Source organism: Electrophorus electricus, chromosome 13, assembly GCF_041902795.1.
Source record: "Electrophorus electricus isolate QZ-2024a chromosome 13, ASM4190279v1, whole genome shotgun sequence".
Taxonomy (NCBI): Eukaryota; Metazoa; Chordata; class Actinopteri; order Gymnotiformes; family Gymnotidae; genus Electrophorus; species Electrophorus electricus.
In genome coordinates, this window is record NC_137509.1 from 26,101,858 (window position 1) to 26,119,929 (window position 18,072).

At 34.9% G+C, this 18,072-nt stretch overlaps 16 pseudogenes; all 16 read left to right on the forward strand.

Moving 5' to 3' along the window:
- The first annotated feature begins 444 nt into the window (after positions 1-444).
- On the forward strand, positions 445-565 carry LOC145645435 (5S ribosomal RNA; annotated as a pseudogene).
- Positions 566-1,136: 571 nt separating this feature from the next.
- Positions 1,137-1,255, forward strand: LOC145644289 (5S ribosomal RNA; annotated as a pseudogene).
- A 793-nt stretch (positions 1,256-2,048) lies between these two features.
- LOC145645191 (5S ribosomal RNA) lies at positions 2,049-2,169 on the forward strand (annotated as a pseudogene).
- Positions 2,170-2,851: 682 nt separating this feature from the next.
- Positions 2,852-2,972, forward strand: LOC145645898 (5S ribosomal RNA; annotated as a pseudogene).
- Positions 2,973-4,347: 1,375 nt separating this feature from the next.
- On the forward strand, positions 4,348-4,466 carry LOC145644140 (5S ribosomal RNA; annotated as a pseudogene).
- A 793-nt stretch (positions 4,467-5,259) lies between these two features.
- LOC145645193 (5S ribosomal RNA) lies at positions 5,260-5,380 on the forward strand (annotated as a pseudogene).
- Positions 5,381-7,558: 2,178 nt separating this feature from the next.
- Positions 7,559-7,677, forward strand: LOC145644554 (5S ribosomal RNA; annotated as a pseudogene).
- A 2,289-nt stretch (positions 7,678-9,966) lies between these two features.
- LOC145644141 (5S ribosomal RNA) lies at positions 9,967-10,085 on the forward strand (annotated as a pseudogene).
- A 793-nt stretch (positions 10,086-10,878) lies between these two features.
- LOC145645436 (5S ribosomal RNA) lies at positions 10,879-10,999 on the forward strand (annotated as a pseudogene).
- A 683-nt stretch (positions 11,000-11,682) lies between these two features.
- On the forward strand, positions 11,683-11,801 carry LOC145644290 (5S ribosomal RNA; annotated as a pseudogene).
- A 1,013-nt stretch (positions 11,802-12,814) lies between these two features.
- Positions 12,815-12,935, forward strand: LOC145645194 (5S ribosomal RNA; annotated as a pseudogene).
- A 570-nt stretch (positions 12,936-13,505) lies between these two features.
- On the forward strand, positions 13,506-13,626 carry LOC145645437 (5S ribosomal RNA; annotated as a pseudogene).
- Positions 13,627-14,418: 792 nt separating this feature from the next.
- LOC145646211 (5S ribosomal RNA) lies at positions 14,419-14,539 on the forward strand (annotated as a pseudogene).
- A 1,485-nt stretch (positions 14,540-16,024) lies between these two features.
- Positions 16,025-16,145, forward strand: LOC145645195 (5S ribosomal RNA; annotated as a pseudogene).
- Positions 16,146-16,938: 793 nt separating this feature from the next.
- LOC145645438 (5S ribosomal RNA) lies at positions 16,939-17,059 on the forward strand (annotated as a pseudogene).
- A 571-nt stretch (positions 17,060-17,630) lies between these two features.
- Positions 17,631-17,749, forward strand: LOC145644670 (5S ribosomal RNA; annotated as a pseudogene).
- Positions 17,750-18,072: the final 323 nt, after the last annotated feature.

An 18,072-nucleotide genomic window follows, 5' to 3' on the forward strand; every position in this document is an offset into this window, starting at 1 on the left:
AATTTAATATGCAACTGACATGCTTGTATGTGAAGTGTACAGATTAAATAGAAATATTTTAGTAGCAGGGAATTGGCAGGTGCTGTAAGATTTTATTGCATCCCTTAAATTTATGTTCAAGTTATCAAGTTCAAATTTGAAGCGCAGTGAATAATTAAATCAAACTATCTGTTAGCACCTGGGGATAGCAGATGCTGTAAATTTTTATTGCATCACTTTAATTTACTCTCCAACTGACATGCTTGAATGTGAAGTGCAGTGATTAATAAAAAAACTGTCTGTTAGTGCCTCCGAATACCAGATGATGTAAGCTTTTATTGCATTATTTTAATTTACTTTCAAGATAACATTCTAGAATGTCAAGTGCAGGGATTAATAAAAAAAATGTCAGATTGGTCTTTGATCATATTTTCTATGATTAGGCAATTTGAGTAAGTGTTTAAGGTTTACGGCCATACCAGCTTCAGCACGCCTCCAATCTCATCTGAACTTGGAAGCTAAGCAAGTTTGTGCCTGAATAGTACTGAGGTGGGACCCTACCTAGGAATACCATGTGCTGTAAGCTTTTCTTGCATCACTTAAATTTACTTTCAAACTGATATTCTCAAATGTGAAGTGCAGTGATTAATAAAAAAACCTATCTGTTAGCACCTGGGAATAGCAGATGCTGTAAGTTTTTTTTGCATCACTTTCATTTACTCTCCAACTCACATGCCTGAATGTGAAGTGTACAGATTAAATAGAAATCTATTAGTACCAGGGAATAGCAGGTGCTGTAAGATTTTATTGCATCCCTTAAATTTATGTTCAAGCTATCAAGCTCAAATTTGAAGTGCAGTGAATAATTAAATCAAACTATCTGTTAGCACCTGGGAATAGCAGATGCTGTAAGTATTTATTGCATCACTTTAATTTACTCTCCAACTAACATGCTTGAATGTGAAGTGCAGTGATTAATAAAAAAACTGTCTGTTAGTGCCTCCGAATACCAGATGTTGTAAGCTTTTATTGCATCATTTTAATTTACTTTCAAGACAACATTCTAGAATGTCAAGTGCAGGGATTAATGAAAAAAAATGTCAGATTGGTCTTTGATCATATTTTCTATGATTAGGCAATTTGAGTAAGTGTTTAAGGTTTATGGCCATACCAGCTTCAGCACGTCCAATCTCATCTGAACTTGGAAGCTAAGCAAGTTTGTGCCTGAATAGTACTGAGGTGGGACCCTATCTAGGAATACCAGGTGCTGTAAGCTTTTCTTGCATCACTTTAATTTACTTTCAAGCTGACATGCTCAAATGTGAAGTGCAGTGATTAATAAAAAAACCTATCTGTTAGCACCTGGGAATAGCAGATGCTGTAAGTTTTTTTTGCATCACTTTCATTTACTCTCCAACTCACATGCCTGAATGTGAAGTGCAGTGATTCATCAAAAAACTATCTTTTAGCACCTTGGACTATGAGATGCTGTAAGCTTCTCTTGCATCACATTAATTTACTTTCAAGATGACATGCTAGGATGTGAAGTGCAGTGATTAATTAAAAAAAACTATCTGTTAGCACCTGGGAATAGCAGATGCTGTAAGTTTTTCTTGCATCACTTTAATTTAATATGCAACTGACATGCTTGTATGTGAAGTGTACAGATTAAATAGAAATATTTTAGTAGCAGGGAATTGGCAGGTGTTGTAAGATTTTATTGCATCCCTTAAATTTATGTTCAAGTTATCAAGTGCAAATTTGAAGTGCAGTGAATAATTAAATCAAACTATCTGTTAGCACCTGGGAATAGCAGATGCTGTAAATTTTTATTGCATCACTTTAATTTACTCTCCAACTGACATGCTTGAATGTGAAGTGCAGTGATTAATAAAAAAACTGTCTGTTAGTGCCTCCGAATACCAGATGTTGTAAGCTTTTATTGCATTATTTTAATTTACTTTCAAGATAACATTCTAGAATGTCAAGTGCAGGGATTAATAAAAAAAATGTCAGATTGGTCTTTGATCATATTTTCTATGATTAGGCAATTTGAGTAAGTGTTTAAGGTTTACGGCCATACCAGCTTCAGCACGCCTCCAATCTCATCTGAACTTGGAAGCTAAGCAAGTTTGTGCCTGGATAGTACTGAGGTGGGACCCTACCTAGGAATACCATGTGCTGTAAGCTTTTCTTGCATCACTTTAATTTACTTTCAAGCTGATATTCTCAAATGTGAAGTGCAGTGATTAATTAATAAACCTATCTGTTAGCACCTGGGAATAGCAGATGCTGTAAGTTTTTTTTGCATCACTTTCATTTACTCTCCAACTCACATGCCTGAATGTGAAGTGTACAGATTAAATAGAAATCTATTTGTACCAGGGAATAGCTGGTGCTGTAAGATTTTATTGCATCCCTTAAATTTATGTTCAAGCTATCAAGCTCAAATTTGAAGTGCAGTGAATAATTAAATCAAACTATCTGTTAGCACCTGGGAATAGCAGATGCTGTAAGATTTTATTGCATCCCTTAAATTTATGTTCAAGCTATCAAGCTCAAATTTGAAGTGCAGTGAATAATTAAATCAAACTATCTGTTAGCACCTGGGAATAGCAGATGCTGTAAGTTTTTATTGCATCACTTTAATTTACTCTCCAACTGACATGCTTGAATGTGAAGTGCAGTGATTAATAAAAAAACTGTCTGTTAGTGCCTCCGAATACCAGATGTTGTAAGCTTTTATTGCATCATTTTAATTTACTTTCAAGATAACATTCTAGAATGTCAAGTGCAGGGATTAATAAAAAAAATGTCAGATTGGTCTTTGATCATATTTTCTATGATTAGGCAATTTGAGTAAGTGTTTAAGGTTTACGGCCGTACCAGCTTCAGCACGCCTCCAATCTCATCTGAACTTGGAAGCTAAGCAAGTTTGTGCCTGGATAGTACTGAGGTGGGACCCTACCTAGGAATACCATGTGCTGTAAGCTTTTCTTGCATCACTTTAATTTACTTTCAAGCTGATATTCTCAAATGTGAAGTGCAGTGATTAATTAATAAACCTATCTGTTAGCACCTGGGAATAGCAGATGCTGTAAGTTTTTTTTGCATCACTTTCATTTACTCTCCAACTCACATGCCTGAATGTGAAGTGTACAGATTAAATAGAAATCTATTTGTACCAGGGAATAGCTGGTGCTGTAAGTTTTTATTGCATCCCTTAAATTTATGTTCAAGCTATCAAGCTCAAATTTGAAGTGCAGTGAATAATTAAATCAAACTATCTGTTAGCACCTGGGAATAGCAGATGCTGTAAGATTTTATTGCATCCCTTAAATTTATGTTCAAGCTATCAAGCTCAAATTTGAAGTGCAGTGAATAATTAAATCAAACTATCTGTTAGCACCTGGGAATAGCAGATGCTGTAAATTTTTATTGCATCACTTTAATTTACTCTCCAACTGACATGCTTGAATGTGAAGTGCAGTGATTAATAAAAAAACTGTCTGTTAGTGCCTCCGAATACCAGATGTTGTAAGCTTTTATTGCATCATTTTAATTTACTTTCAAGATAACATTCTAGAATGTCAAGTGCAGGGATTAATTAAAAAAATGTCAGATTGGTCTTTGATCATATTTTCTATGATTAGGCATTTTGAGTAAGTGTTTAAGGTTTACGGCCATACCAGCTTCAGCATGCCTCCAATCTCATCTGAACTTGGAAGCTAAGCAAGTTTGTGCCTGGATATTACTGAGGTGGGACCCTACCTAGGAATACCATGTGCTGTAAGCTTTTCTTGCATCACTTTAATTTACTTTCAAGCTGATATTCTCAAATGTGAAGTGCAGTGATTAATAAAAAAAACTATCTGTTAGCACCTGGGAATAGCAGATGCTGTAAGTTTTTTATTGCATCACTTTCATTTACTCTCCAACTCACATGCCTGAATGTGAAGTGTACAGATTAAATAGAAATCTATTAGTACCAGGGAATAGCAGGTGCTGTAAGATTTTATTGCATCCCTTAAATTTATGTTCAAGCTATCAAGCTCAAATTTGAAGTGCAGTGAATAATTAAATCAAACTATCTGTTAGCACCTGGGAATAGCAGATGCTGTAAGTATTTATTGCATCACTTTAATTTACTCTCCAACTAACATGCTTGAATGTGAAGTGCAGTGATTAATAAAAAAACTGTCTGTTAGTGCCTCCGAATACCAGATGTTGTAAGCTTTTATTGCATCATTTTAATTTACTTTCAAGACAACATTCTAGAATGTCAAGTGCAGGGATTAATAAAAAAAAATGTCAGATTGGTCTTTGATCATATTTTCTATGATTAGGCAATTTGAGTAAGTGTTTAAGGTTTACGGCCATACCAGCTTCAGCACGTCCAATCTCATCTGAACTTGGAAGCTAAGCAAGTTTGTGCCTGAATAGTACTGAGGTGGGACCCTATCTAGGAATACCAGGTGCTGTAATCTTTTCTTGCATCACTTTAATTTACTTTCAAGCTGACATGCTCAAATGTGAAGTGCAGTGATTAATAAAAAAACCTATCTGTTAGCACCTGGGAATAGCAGATGCTGTAAGTTTTTTTTGCATCACTTTCATTTACTCTCCAACTCACATGCCTGAATGTGAAGTGCAGTGATTCATCAAAAAACTATCTTTTAGCACCTTGGACTATGAGATGCTGTAAGCTTCTCTTGCATCACATTAATTTACTTTCAAGATGACATGCTAGGATGTGAAGTGCAGTGATTAATTAAAAAAAACTATCTGTTAGCACCTGGGAATAGCAGATGCTGTAAGTTTTTCTTGCATCACTTTAATTTAATATGCAACTGACATGCTTGTATGTGAAGTGTACAGATTAAATAGAAATATTTTAGTAGCAGGGAATTGGCAGGTGTTGTAAGATTTTATTGCATCCCTTAAATTTATGTTCAAGTTATCAAGTTCAAATTTGAAGTGCAGTGAATAATTAAATCAAACTATCTGTTAGCACCTGGGAATAGCAGATGCTGTAAATTTTTATTGCATCACTTTAATTTACTCTCCAACTGACATGCTTGAATGTGAAGTGCAGTGATTAATAAAAAAACTGTCTGTTAGTGCCTCCGAATACCAGATGTTGTAAGCTTTTATTGCATTATTTTAATTTACTTTCAAGATAACATTCTAGAATGTCAAGTGCAGGGATTAATAAAAAAAATGTCAGATTGGTCTTTGATCATATTTTCTATGATTAGGCAATTTGAGTAAGTGTTTAAGGTTTACGGCCATACCAGCTTCAGCACGCCTCCAATCTCATCTGAACTTGGAAGCTAAGCAAGTTTGTGCCTGGATAGTACTGAGGTGGGACCCTACCTAGGAATACCATGTGCTGTAAGCTTTTCTTGCATCACTTTAATTTACTTTCAAGCTGATATTCTCAAATGTGAAGTGCAGTGATTAATTAATAAACCTATCTGTTAGCACCTGGGAATAGCAGATGCTGTAAGTTTTTTTTGCATCACTTTCATTTACTCTCCAACTCACATGCCTGAATGTGAAGTGTACAGATTAAATAGAAATCTATTTGTACCAGGGAATAGCTGGTGCTGTAAGATTTTATTGCATCCCTTAAATTTATGTTCAAGCTATCAAGCTCAAATTTGAAGTGCAGTGAATAATTAAATCAAACTATCTGTTAGCACCTGGGAATAGCAGATGCTGTAAGATTTTATTGCATCCCTTAAATTTATGTTCAAGCTATCAAGCTCAAATTTGAAGTGCAGTGAATAATTAAATCAAACTATCTGTTAGCACCTGGGAATAGCAGATGCTGTAAGTTTTTATTGCATCACTTTAATTTACTCTCCAACTGACATGCTTGAATGTGAAGTGCAGTGATTAATAAAAAAACTGTCTGTTAGTGCCTCCGAATACCAGATGTTGTAAGCTTTTATTGCATCATTTTAATTTACTTTCAAGATAACATTCTAGAATGTCAAGTGCAGGGATTAATAAAAAAAATGTCAGATTGGTCTTTGATCATATTTTCTATGATTAGGCAATTTGAGTAAGTGTTTAAGGTTTACGGCCGTACCAGCTTCAGCACGCCTCCAATCTCATCTGAACTTAGAAGCTAAGCAAGTTTGTGCCTGGATAGTACTGAGGTGGGACCCTACCTAGGAATACCATGTGCTGTAAGCTTTTCTTGCATCACTTTAATTTACTTTCAAGCTGATATTCTCAAATGTGAAGTGCAGTGATTAATTAATAAACCTATCTGTTAGCACCTGGGAATAGCAGATGCTGTAAGTTTTTTTTGCATCACTTTCATTTACTCTCCAACTCACATGCCTGAATGTGAAGTGTACAGATTAAATAGAAATCTATTTGTACCAGGGAATAGCTGGTGCTGTAAGTTTTTATTGCATCCCTTAAATTTATGTTCAAGCTATCAAGCTCAAATTTGAAGTGCAGTGAATAATTAAATCAAACTATCTGTTAGCACCTGGGAATAGCAGATGCTGTAAGATTTTATTGCATCCCTTAAATTTATGTTCAAGCTATCAAGCTCAAATTTGAAGTGCAGTGAATAATTAAATCAAACTATCTGTTAGCACCTGGGAATAGCAGATGCTGTAAATTTTTATTGCATCACTTTAATTTACTCTCCAACTGACATGCTTGAATGTGAAGTGCAGTGATTAATAAAAAAACTGTCTGTTAGTGCCTCCGAATACCAGATGTTGTAAGCTTTTATTGCATCATTTTAATTTACTTTCAAGATAACATTCTAGAATGTCAAGTGCAGGGATTAATTAAAAAAATGTCAGATTGGTCTTTGATCATATTTTCTATGATTAGGCATTTTGAGTAAGTGTTTAAGGTTTACGGCCATACCAGCTTCAGCATGCCTCCAATCTCATCTGAACTTGGAAGCTAAGCAAGTTTGTGCCTGGATATTACTGAGGTGGGACCCTACCTAGGAATACCATGTGCTGTAAGCTTTTCTTGCATCACTTTAATTTACTTTCAAGCTGATATTCTCAAATGTGAAGTGCAGTGATTAATAAAAAAAACTATCTGTTAGCACCTGGGAATAGCAGATGCTGTAAGTTTTTTATTGCATCACTTTCATTTACTCTCCAACTCACATGCCTGAATGTGAAGTGTACAGATTAAATAGAAATCTATTAGTACCAGGGAATAGCAGGTGCTGTAAGATTTTATTGCATCCCTTAAATTTATGTTCAAGCTATCAAGCTCAAATTTGAAGTGCAGTGAATAATTAAATCAAACTATCTGTTAGCACCTGGGAATAGCAGATGCTGTAAGTATTTATTGCATCACTTTAATTTACTCTCCAACTAACATGCTTGAATGTGAAGTGCAGTGATTAATAAAAAAACTGTCTGTTAGTGCCTCCGAATACCAGATGTTGTAAGCTTTTATTGCATCATTTTAATTTACTTTCAAGACAACATTCTAGAATGTCAAGTGCAGGGATTAATAAAAAAAAATGTCAGATTGGTCTTTGATCATATTTTCTATGATTAGGCAATTTGAGTAAGTGTTTAAGGTTTACGGCCATACCAGCTTCAGCACGTCCGATCTCATCTGAACTTGGAAGCTAAGCAAGTTTGTGCCTGAATAGTACTGAGGTGGGACCCTATCTAGGAATACCAGGTGCTGTAATCTTTTCTTGCATCACTTTAATTTACTTTCAAGCTGACATGCTCAAATGTGAAGTGCAGTGATTAATAAAAAAACCTATCTGTTAGCACCTGGGAATAGCAGATGCTGTAAGTTTTTTTTGCATCACTTTCATTTACTCTCCAACTCACATGCCTGAATGTGAAGTGCAGTGATTCATCAAAAAACTATCTTTTAGCACCTTGGACTATGAGATGCTGTAAGCTTCTCTTGCATCACATTAATTTACTTTCAAGATGACATGCTAGGATGTGAAGTGCAGTGATTAATTAAAAAAAACTATCTGTTAGCACCTGGGAATAGCAGATGCTGTAAGTTTTTCTTGCATCACTTTAATTTAATATGCAACTGACATGCTTGTATGTGAAGTGTACAGATTAAATAGAAATATTTTAGTAGCAGGGAATTGGCAGGTGCTGTAAGATTTTATTGCATCCCTTAAATTTATGTTCAAGTTATCAAGTTCAAATTTGAAGCGCAGTGAATAATTAAATCAAACTATCTGTTAGCACCTGGGGATAGCAGATGCTGTAAATTTTTATTGCATCACTTTAATTTACTCTCCAACTGACATGCTTGAATGTGAAGTGCAGTGATTAATAAAAAAACTGTCTGTTAGTGCCTCCGAATACCAGATGATGTAAGCTTTTATTGCATTATTTTAATTTACTTTCAAGATAACATTCTAGAATGTCAAGTGCAGGGATTAATAAAAAAAATGTCAGATTGGTCTTTGATCATATTTTCTATGATTAGGCAATTTGAGTAAGTGTTTAAGGTTTACGGCCATACCAGCTTCAGCACGCCTCCAATCTCATCTGAACTTGGAAGCTAAGCAAGTTTGTGCCTGAATAGTACTGAGGTGAGACCATACCTAGGAATACCATGTGCTGTAAGCTTTTCTTGCATCACTTAAATTTACTTTCAAACTGATATTCTCAAATGTGAAGTGCAGTGATTAATAAAAAAAACTATCTGTTAGCACCTGGGAATAGCAGATGCTGTAAGTTTTTTTTGCATCACTTTCATTTACTCTCCAACTCACATGCCTGAATGTGAAGTGTACAGATTAAATAGAAATCTATTAGTACCAGGGAATAGCAGGTGCTGTAAGATTTTATTGCATCCCTTAAATTTATGTTCAAGCTATCAAGCTCAAATTTGAAGTGCAGTGAATAATTAAATCAAACTATCTGTTAGCACCTGGGAATAGCAGATGCTGTAAGATTTTATTGCATCCCTTAAATTTATGTTCAAGCTATCAAGCTCAAATTTGAAGTGCAGTGAATAATTAAATCAAACTATCTGTTAGCACCTGGGAATAGCAGATGCTGTAAATTTTTATTGCATCACTTTAATTTACTCTCCAACTGACATGCTTGAATGTGAAGTGCAGTGATTAATAAAAAAACTGTCTGTTAGTGCCTCCGAATACCAGATGTTGTAAGCTTTTATTGCATCATTTTAATTTACTTTCAAGATAACATTCTAGAATGTCAAGTGCAGGGATTAATTAAAAAAATGTCAGATTGGTCTTTGATCATATTTTCTATGATTAGGCATTTTGAGTAAGTGTTTAAGGTTTACGGCCATACCAGCTTCAGCATGCCTCCAATCTCATCTGAACTTGGAAGCTAAGCAAGTTTGTGCCTGGATATTACTGAGGTGGGACCCTACCTAGGAATACCATGTGCTGTAAGCTTTTCTTGCATCACTTTAATTTACTTTCAAGCTGATATTCTCAAATGTGAAGTGCAGTGATTAATAAAAAAAACTATCTGTTAGCACCTGGGAATAGCAGATGCTGTAAGTTTTTTATTGCATCACTTTCATTTACTCTCCAACTCACATGCCTGAATGTGAAGTGTACAGATTAAATAGAAATCTATTAGTACCAGGGAATAGCAGGTGCTGTAAGATTTTATTGCATCCCTTAAATTTATGTTCAAGCTATCAAGCTCAAATTTGAAGTGCAGTGAATAATTAAATCAAACTATCTGTTAGCACCTGGGAATAGCAGATGCTGTAAGTATTTATTGCATCACTTTAATTTACTCTCCAACTAACATGCTTGAATGTGAAGTGCAGTGATTAATAAAAAAACTGTCTGTTAGTGCCTCCGAATACCAGATGTTGTAAGCTTTTATTGCATCATTTTAATTTACTTTCAAGACAACATTCTAGAATGTCAAGTGCAGGGATTAATAAAAAAAAATGTCAGATTGGTCTTTGATCATATTTTCTATGATTAGGCAATTTGAGTAAGTGTTTAAGGTTTACGGCCATACCAGCTTCAGCACGTCCAATCTCATCTGAACTTGGAAGCTAAGCAAGTTTGTGCCTGAATAGTACTGAGGTGGGACCCTATCTAGGAATACCAGGTGCTGTAATCTTTTCTTGCATCACTTTAATTTACTTTCAAGCTGACATGCTCAAATGTGAAGTGCAGTGATTAATAAAAAAACCTATCTGTTAGCACCTGGGAATAGCAGATGCTGTAAGTTTTTTTTGCATCACTTTCATTTACTCTCCAACTCACATGCCTGAATGTGAAGTGCAGTGATTCATCAAAAAACTATCTTTTAGCACCTTGGACTATGAGATGCTGTAAGCTTCTCTTGCATCACATTAATTTACTTTCAAGATGACATGCTAGGATGTGAAGTGCAGTGATTAATTAAAAAAAACTATCTGTTAGCACCTGGGAATAGCAGATGCTGTAAGTTTTTCTTGCATCACTTTAATTTAATATGCAACTGACATGCTTGTATGTGAAGTGTACAGATTAAATAGAAATATTTTAGTAGCAGGGAATTGGCAGGTGCTGTAAGATTTTATTGCATCCCTTAAATTTATGTTCAAGTTATCAAGTTCAAATTTGAAGCGCAGTGAATAATTAAATCAAACTATCTGTTAGCACCTGGGGATAGCAGATGCTGTAAATTTTTATTGCATCACTTTAATTTACTCTCCAACTGACATGCTTGAATGTGAAGTGCAGTGATTAATAAAAAAACTGTCTGTTAGTGCCTCCGAATACCAGATGATGTAAGCTTTTATTGCATTATTTTAATTTACTTTCAAGATAACATTCTAGAATGTCAAGTGCAGGGATTAATAAAAAAAATGTCAGATTGGTCTTTGATCATATTTTCTATGATTAGGCAATTTGAGTAAGTGTTTAAGGTTTACGGCCATACCAGCTTCAGCACGCCTCCAATCTCATCTGAACTTGGAAGCTAAGCAAGTTTGTGCCTGAATAGTACTGAGGTGGGACCCTACCTAGGAATACCATGTGCTGTAAGCTTTTCTTGCATCACTTAAATTTACTTTCAAACTGATATTCTCAAATGTGAAGTGCAGTGATTAATAAAAAAAACTATCTGTTAGCACCTGGGAATAGCAGATGCTGTAAGTTTTTTTTGCATCACTTTCATTTACTCTCCAACTCACATGCCTGAATGTGAAGTGTACAGATTAAATAGAAATCTATTAGTACCAGGGAATAGCAGGTGCTGTAAGATTTTATTGCATCCCTTAAATTTATGTTCAAGCTATCAAGCTCAAATTTGAAGTGCAGTGAATAATTAAATCAAACTATCTGTTAGCACCTGGGAATAGCATATGCTGTAAGATTTTATTGCATCCCTTAAATTTATGTTCAAGCTATCAAGCTCAAATTTGAAGTGCAGTGAATAATTAAATCAAACTATCTGTTAGCACCTGGGAATAGCAGATGCTGTAAGTATTTATTGCATCACTTTAATTTACTCTCCAACTAACATGCTTGAATGTGAAGTGCAGTGATTAATAAAAAAACTGTCTGTTAGTGCCTCCGAATACCAGATGTTGTAAGCTTTTATTGCATCATTTTAATTTACTTTCAAGACAACATTCTAGAATGTCAAGTGCAGGGATTAATGAAAAAAAATGTCAGATTGGTCTTTGATCATATTTTCTATGATTAGGCAATTTGAGTAAGTGTTTAAGGTTTATGGCCATACCAGCTTCAGCACGTCCAATCTCATCTGAACTTGGAAGCTAAGCAAGTTTGTGCCTGAATAGTACTGAGGTGGGACCCTATCTAGGAATACCAGGTGCTGTAAGCTTTTCTTGCATCACTTTAATTTACTTTCAAGCTGACATGCTCAAATGTGAAGTGCAGTGATTAATAAAAAAACCTATCTGTTAGCACCTGGGAATAGCAGATGCTGTAAGTTTTTTTTGCATCACTTTCATTTACTCTCCAACTCACATGCCTGAATGTGAAGTGCAGTGATTCATCAAAAAACTATCTTTTCGCACCTTGGACTATGAGATGCTGTAAGCTTCTCTTGCATCACATTAATTTACTTTCAAGATGACATGCTAGGATGTGAAGTGCAGTGATTAATTAAAAAAAACTATCTGTTAGCACCTGGGAATAGCAGATGCTGTAAGTTTTTCTTGCATCACTTTAATTTAATATGCAACTGACATGCTTGTATGTGAAGTGTACAGATTAAATAGAAATATTTTAGTAGCAGGGAATTGGCAGGTGTTGTAAGATTTTATTGCATCCCTTAAATTTATGTTCAAGTTATCAAGTTCAAATTTGAAGTGCAGTGAATAATTAAATCAAACTATCTGTTAGCACCTGGGAATAGCAGATGCTGTAAGTTTTTTTTGCATCACTTTCATTTACTCTCCAACTCACATGCCTGAATGTGAAGTGTACAGATTAAATAGAAATCTATTTGTACCAGGGAATAGCTGGTGCTGTAAGATTTTATTGCATCCCTTAAATTTATGTTCAAGCTATCAAGCTCAAATTTGAAGTGCAGTGAATAATTAAATCAAACTATCTGTTAGCACCTGGGAATAGCAGATGCTGTAAGATTTTATTGCATCCCTTAAATTTATGTTCAAGCTATCAAGCTCAAATTTGAAGTGCAGTGAATAATTAAATCAAACTATCTGTTAGCACCTGGGAATAGCAGATGCTGTAAATTTTTATTGCATCACTTTAATTTACTCTCCAACTGACATGCTTGAATGTGAAGTGCAGGGATTAATAAAAAAAATGTCAGATTGGTCTTTGATCATATTTTCTATGATTAGGCAATTTGAGTAAGTGTTTAAGGTTTACGGCCATACCAGCTTCAGCACGCCTCCAATCTCATCTGAACTTGGAAGCTAAGCAAGTTTGTGCCTGGATAGTACTGAGGTGGGACCCTACCTAGGAATACCATGTGCTGTAAGCTTTTCTTGCATCACTTTAATTTACTTTCAAGATGATATTCTCAAATGTGAAGTGCAGTGATTAATAAAAAAAACTATCTGTTAGCACCTGGGAATAGCAGATGCTGTAAGTTTTTTTTGCATCACTTTCATTTACTCTCCAACTCACATGCCTGAATGTGAAGTGTACAGATTAAATAGAAATCTATTAGTACCAGGGAATAGCAGGTGCTGTAAGATTTTATTGCATCCCTTAAATTTATGTTCAAGTTATCAAGTTCAAATTTGAAGCGCAGTGAATAATTAAATCAAACTATCTGTTAGCACCTGGGGATAGCAGATGCTGTAAATTTTTATTGCATCACTTTAATTTACTCTCCAACTGACATGCTTGAATGTGAAGTGCAGTGATTAATAAAAAAACTGTCTGTTAGTGCCTCCGAATACCAGATGATGTAAGCTTTTATTGCATTATTTTAATTTACTTTCAAGATAACATTCTAGAATGTCAAGTGCAGGGATTAATAAAAAAAATGTCAGATTGGTCTTTGATCATATTTTCTATGATTAGGCAATTTGAGTAAGTGTTTAAGGTTTACGGCCATACCAGCTTCAGCACGCCTCCAATCTCATCTGAACTTGGAAGCTAAGCAAGTTTGTGCCTGAATAGTACTGAGGTGGGACCCTACCTAGGAATACCATGTGCTGTAAGCTTTTCTTGCATCACTTAAATTTACTTTCAAACTGATATTCTCAAATGTGAAGTGCAGTGATTAATAAAAAAAACTATCTGTTAGCACCTGGGAATAGCAGATGCTGTAAGTTTTTTTTGCATCACTTTCATTTACTCTCCAACTCACATGCCTGAATGTGAAGTGCAGTGATTCATCAAAAAACTATCTTTTCGCACCTTGGACTATGAGATGCTGTAAGCTTCTCTTGCATCACATTAATTTACTTTCAAGATGACATGATAGGATGTGAAGTGCAGTGATTAATTAAAAAAAACTATCTGTTAGCACCTGGGAATAGCAGATGCTGTAAGTTTTTCTTGCATCACTTTAATTTAATATGCAACTGACATGCTTGTATGTGAAGTGTACAGATTAAATAGAAATATTTTAGTAGCAGGGAATTGGCAGGTGTTGTAAGATTTTATTGCATCCCTTAAATTTATGTTCAAGTTATCAAGTTCAAATTTGAAGTGCAGTGAATAATTAAATCAAACTATCTGTTAGCACCTGGGAATAGCAGATGCTGTAAATTTTTATTGCATCACTTTAATTTACTCTCCAACTGACATGCTTGAATGTGAAGTGCAGTGATTAATAAAAAAACTGTCTGTTAGTGCCTCCGAATACCAGATGTTGTAAGCTTTTATTGCATTATTTTAATTTACTTTCAAGATAACATTCTAGAATGTCAAGTGCAGGGATTAATAAAAAAAATGTCAGATTGGTCTTTGATCATATTTTCTATGATTAAGCAATTTGAGTAAGTGTTTAAGGTTTCGGCCATACCAGCTTCAGCACGCCTCCAATCTCATCTGAACTTGGAAGCTAAGCAAGTTTGTGCCTGGATAGTACTGAGGTGGGACCCTACCTAGGAATACCATGTGCTGTAAGCTTTTCTTGCATCACTTTAATTTACTTTCAAGCTGATATTCTCAAATGTGAAGTGCAGTGATTAATTAATAAACCTATCTGTTAGCACCTGGGAATAGCAGATGCTGTAAGTTTTTTTTGCATCACTTTCATTTACTCTCCAACTCACATGCCTGAATGTGAAGTGTACAGATTAAATAGAAATCTATTTGTACCAGGGAATAGCTGGTGCTGTAAGATTTTATTGCATCCCTTAAATTTATGTTCAAGCTATCAAGCTCAAATTTGAAGTGCAGTGAATAATTAAATCAAACTATCTGTTAGCACCTGGGAATAGCAGATGCTGTAAGATTTTATTGCATCCCTTAAATTTATGTTCAAGCTATCAAGCTCAAATTTGAAGTGCAGTGAATAATTAAATCAAACTATCTGTTAGCACCTGGGAATAGCAGATGCTGTAAGATTTTATTGCATCCCTTAAATTTATGTTCAAGCTATCAAGCTCAAATTTGAAGTGCAGTGAATAATTAAATCAAACTATCTGTTAGCACCTGGGAATAGCAGATGCTGTAAATTTTTATTGCATCACTTTAATTTACTCTCCAACTGACATGCTTGAATGTGAAGTGCAGTGATTAATAAAAAAACTGTCTGTTAGTGCCTCCGAATACCAGATGTTGTAAGCTTTTATTGCATCATTTTAATTTACTTTCAAGATAACATTCTAGAATGTCAAGTGCAGGGATTAATTAAAAAAATGTCAGATTGGTCTTTGATCATATTTTCTATGATTAGGCATTTTGAGTAAGTGTTTAAGGTTTACGGCCATACCAGCTTCAGCATGCCTCCAATCTCATCTGAACTTGGAAGCTAAGCAAGTTTGTGCCTGGATATTACTGAGGTGGGACCCTACCTAGGAATACCATGTGCTGTAAGCTTTTCTTGCATCACTTTAATTTACTTTCAAGCTGATATTCTCAAATGTGAAGTGCAGTGATTAATAAAAAAAACTATCTGTTAGCACCTGGGAATAGCAGATGCTGTAAGTTTTTTTTGCATCACTTTCATTTACTCTCCAACTCACATGCCTGAATGTGAAGTGTACAGATTAAATAGAAATCTATTAGTACCAGGGAATAGCAGGTGCTGTAAGATTTTATTGCATCCCTTAAATTTATGTTCAAGTTATCAAGTTCAAATTTGAAGCGCAGTGAATAATTAAATCAAACTATCTGTTAGCACCTGGGGATAGCAGATGCTGTAAATTTTTATTGCATCACTTTAATTTACTCTCCAACTGACATGCTTGAATGTGAAGTGCAGTGATTAATAAAAAAACTGTCTGTTAGTGCCTCCGAATACCAGATGATGTAAGCTTTTATTGCATTATTTTAATTTACTTTCAAGATAACATTCTAGAATGTCAAGTGCAGGGATTAATAAAAAAAATGTCAGATTGGTCTTTGATCATATTTTCTATGATTAGGCAATTTGAGTAAGTGTTTAAGGTTTACGGCCATACCAGCTTCAGCACGCCTCCAATCTCATCTGAACTTGGAAGCTAAGCAAGTTTGTGCCTGGATAGTACTGAGGTGGGACCCTACCTAGGAATACCATGTGCTGTAAGCTTTTCTTGCATCACTTTAATTTACTTTCAAGCTGATATTCTCAAATGTGAAGTGCAGTGATTAATTAATAAACCTATCTGTTAGCACCTGGGAATAGCAGATGCTGTAAGTTTTTTTTGCATCACTTTCATTTACTCTCCAACTCACATGCCTGAATGTGAAGTGCAGTGATTCATCAAAAAACTATCTTTTAGCACCTTGGACTATGAGATGCTGTAAGCTTCTCTTGCATCACATTAATTTACTTTCAAGATGACATGCTAGGATGTGAAGTGCAGTGATTAATTAAAAAAAACTATCTGTTAGCACCTGGGAATAGCAGATGCTGTAAGTTTTTCTTGCATCACTTTAATTTAATATGCAACTGACATGCTTGTATGTGAAGTGTACAGATTAAATAGAAATATTTTAGTAGCAGGGAATTGGCAGGTGCTGTAAGATTTTATTGCATCCCTTAAATTTATGTTCAAGTTATCAAGTTCAAATTTGAAGCGCAGTGAATAATTAAATCAAACTATCTGTTAGCACCTGGGGATAGCAGATGCTGTAAATTTTTATTGCATCACTTTAATTTACTCTCCAACTGACATGCTTGAATGTGAAGTGCAGTGATTAATAAAAAAACTGTCTGTTAGTGCCTCCGAATACCAGATGATGTAAGCTTTTATTGCATTATTTTAATTTACTTTCAAGATAACATTCTAGAATGTCAAGTGCAGGGATTAATAAAAAAAATGTCAGATTGGTCTTTGATCATATTTTCTATGATTAGGCAATTTGAGTAAGTGTTTAAGGTTTACGGCCATACCAGCTTCAGCACGCCTCCAATCTCATCTGAACTTGGAAGCTAAGCAAGTTTGTGCCTGAATAGTACTGAGGTGGGACCCTACCTAGGAATACCATGTGCTGTAAGCTTTTCTTGCATCACTTAAATTTACTTTCAAACTGATATTCTCAAATGTGAAGTGCAGTGATTAATAAAAAAAACTATCTGTTAGCACCTGGGAATAGCAGATGCTGTAAGTTTTTTTTGCATCACTTTCATTTACTCTCCAACTCACATGCCTGAATGTGAAGTGTACAGATTAAATAGAAATCTATTAGTACCAGGGAATAGCAGGTGCTGTAAGATTTTATTGCATCCCTTAAATTTATGTTCAAGCTATCAAGCTCAAATTTGAAGTGCAGTGAATAATTAAATCAAACTATCTGTAAGCACCTGGGAATAGCAGATGCTGTAAGTATTTATTGCATCACTTTAATTTACTCTCCAACTAACATGCTTGAATGTGAAGTGCAGTGATTAATAAAAAAACTGTCTGTTAGTGCCTCCGAATACCAGATGTTGTAAGCTTTTATTGCATCATTTTAATTTACTTTCAAGACAACATTCTAGAATGTCAAGTGCAGGGATTAATGAAAAAAAATGTCAGATTGGTCTTTGATCATATTTTCTATGATTAGGCAATTTGAGTAAGTGTTTAAGGTTTATGGCCATACCAGCTTCAGCACCTCCAATCTCATCTGAACTTGGAAGCTAAGCAAGTTTGTGCCTGAATAGTACTGAGGTGGGACCCTATCTAGGAATACCAGGTGCTGTAAGCTTTTCTTGCATCACTTTAATTTACTTTCAAGCTGATATTCTCAAATGTGAAGTGCAGTGATTAATAAAAAAAACTATCTGTTAGCACCTGGGAATAGCAGATGCTGTAAGTTTTTCTTGCATCACTTTAATTTACTCTCCAACTCACATGCCTGAATGTGAAGTGTACAGATTAAATAGAAATCTATTAGTACCAGGGAATAGCAGGTGCTGTAAGATTTTATTGCATCCCTTAAATTTATGTTCAAGCTATCAAGCTCAAATTTGAAGTGCAGTGAATAATTAAATCAAACTATCTGTTAGCACCTGGGAATAGCAGATGCTG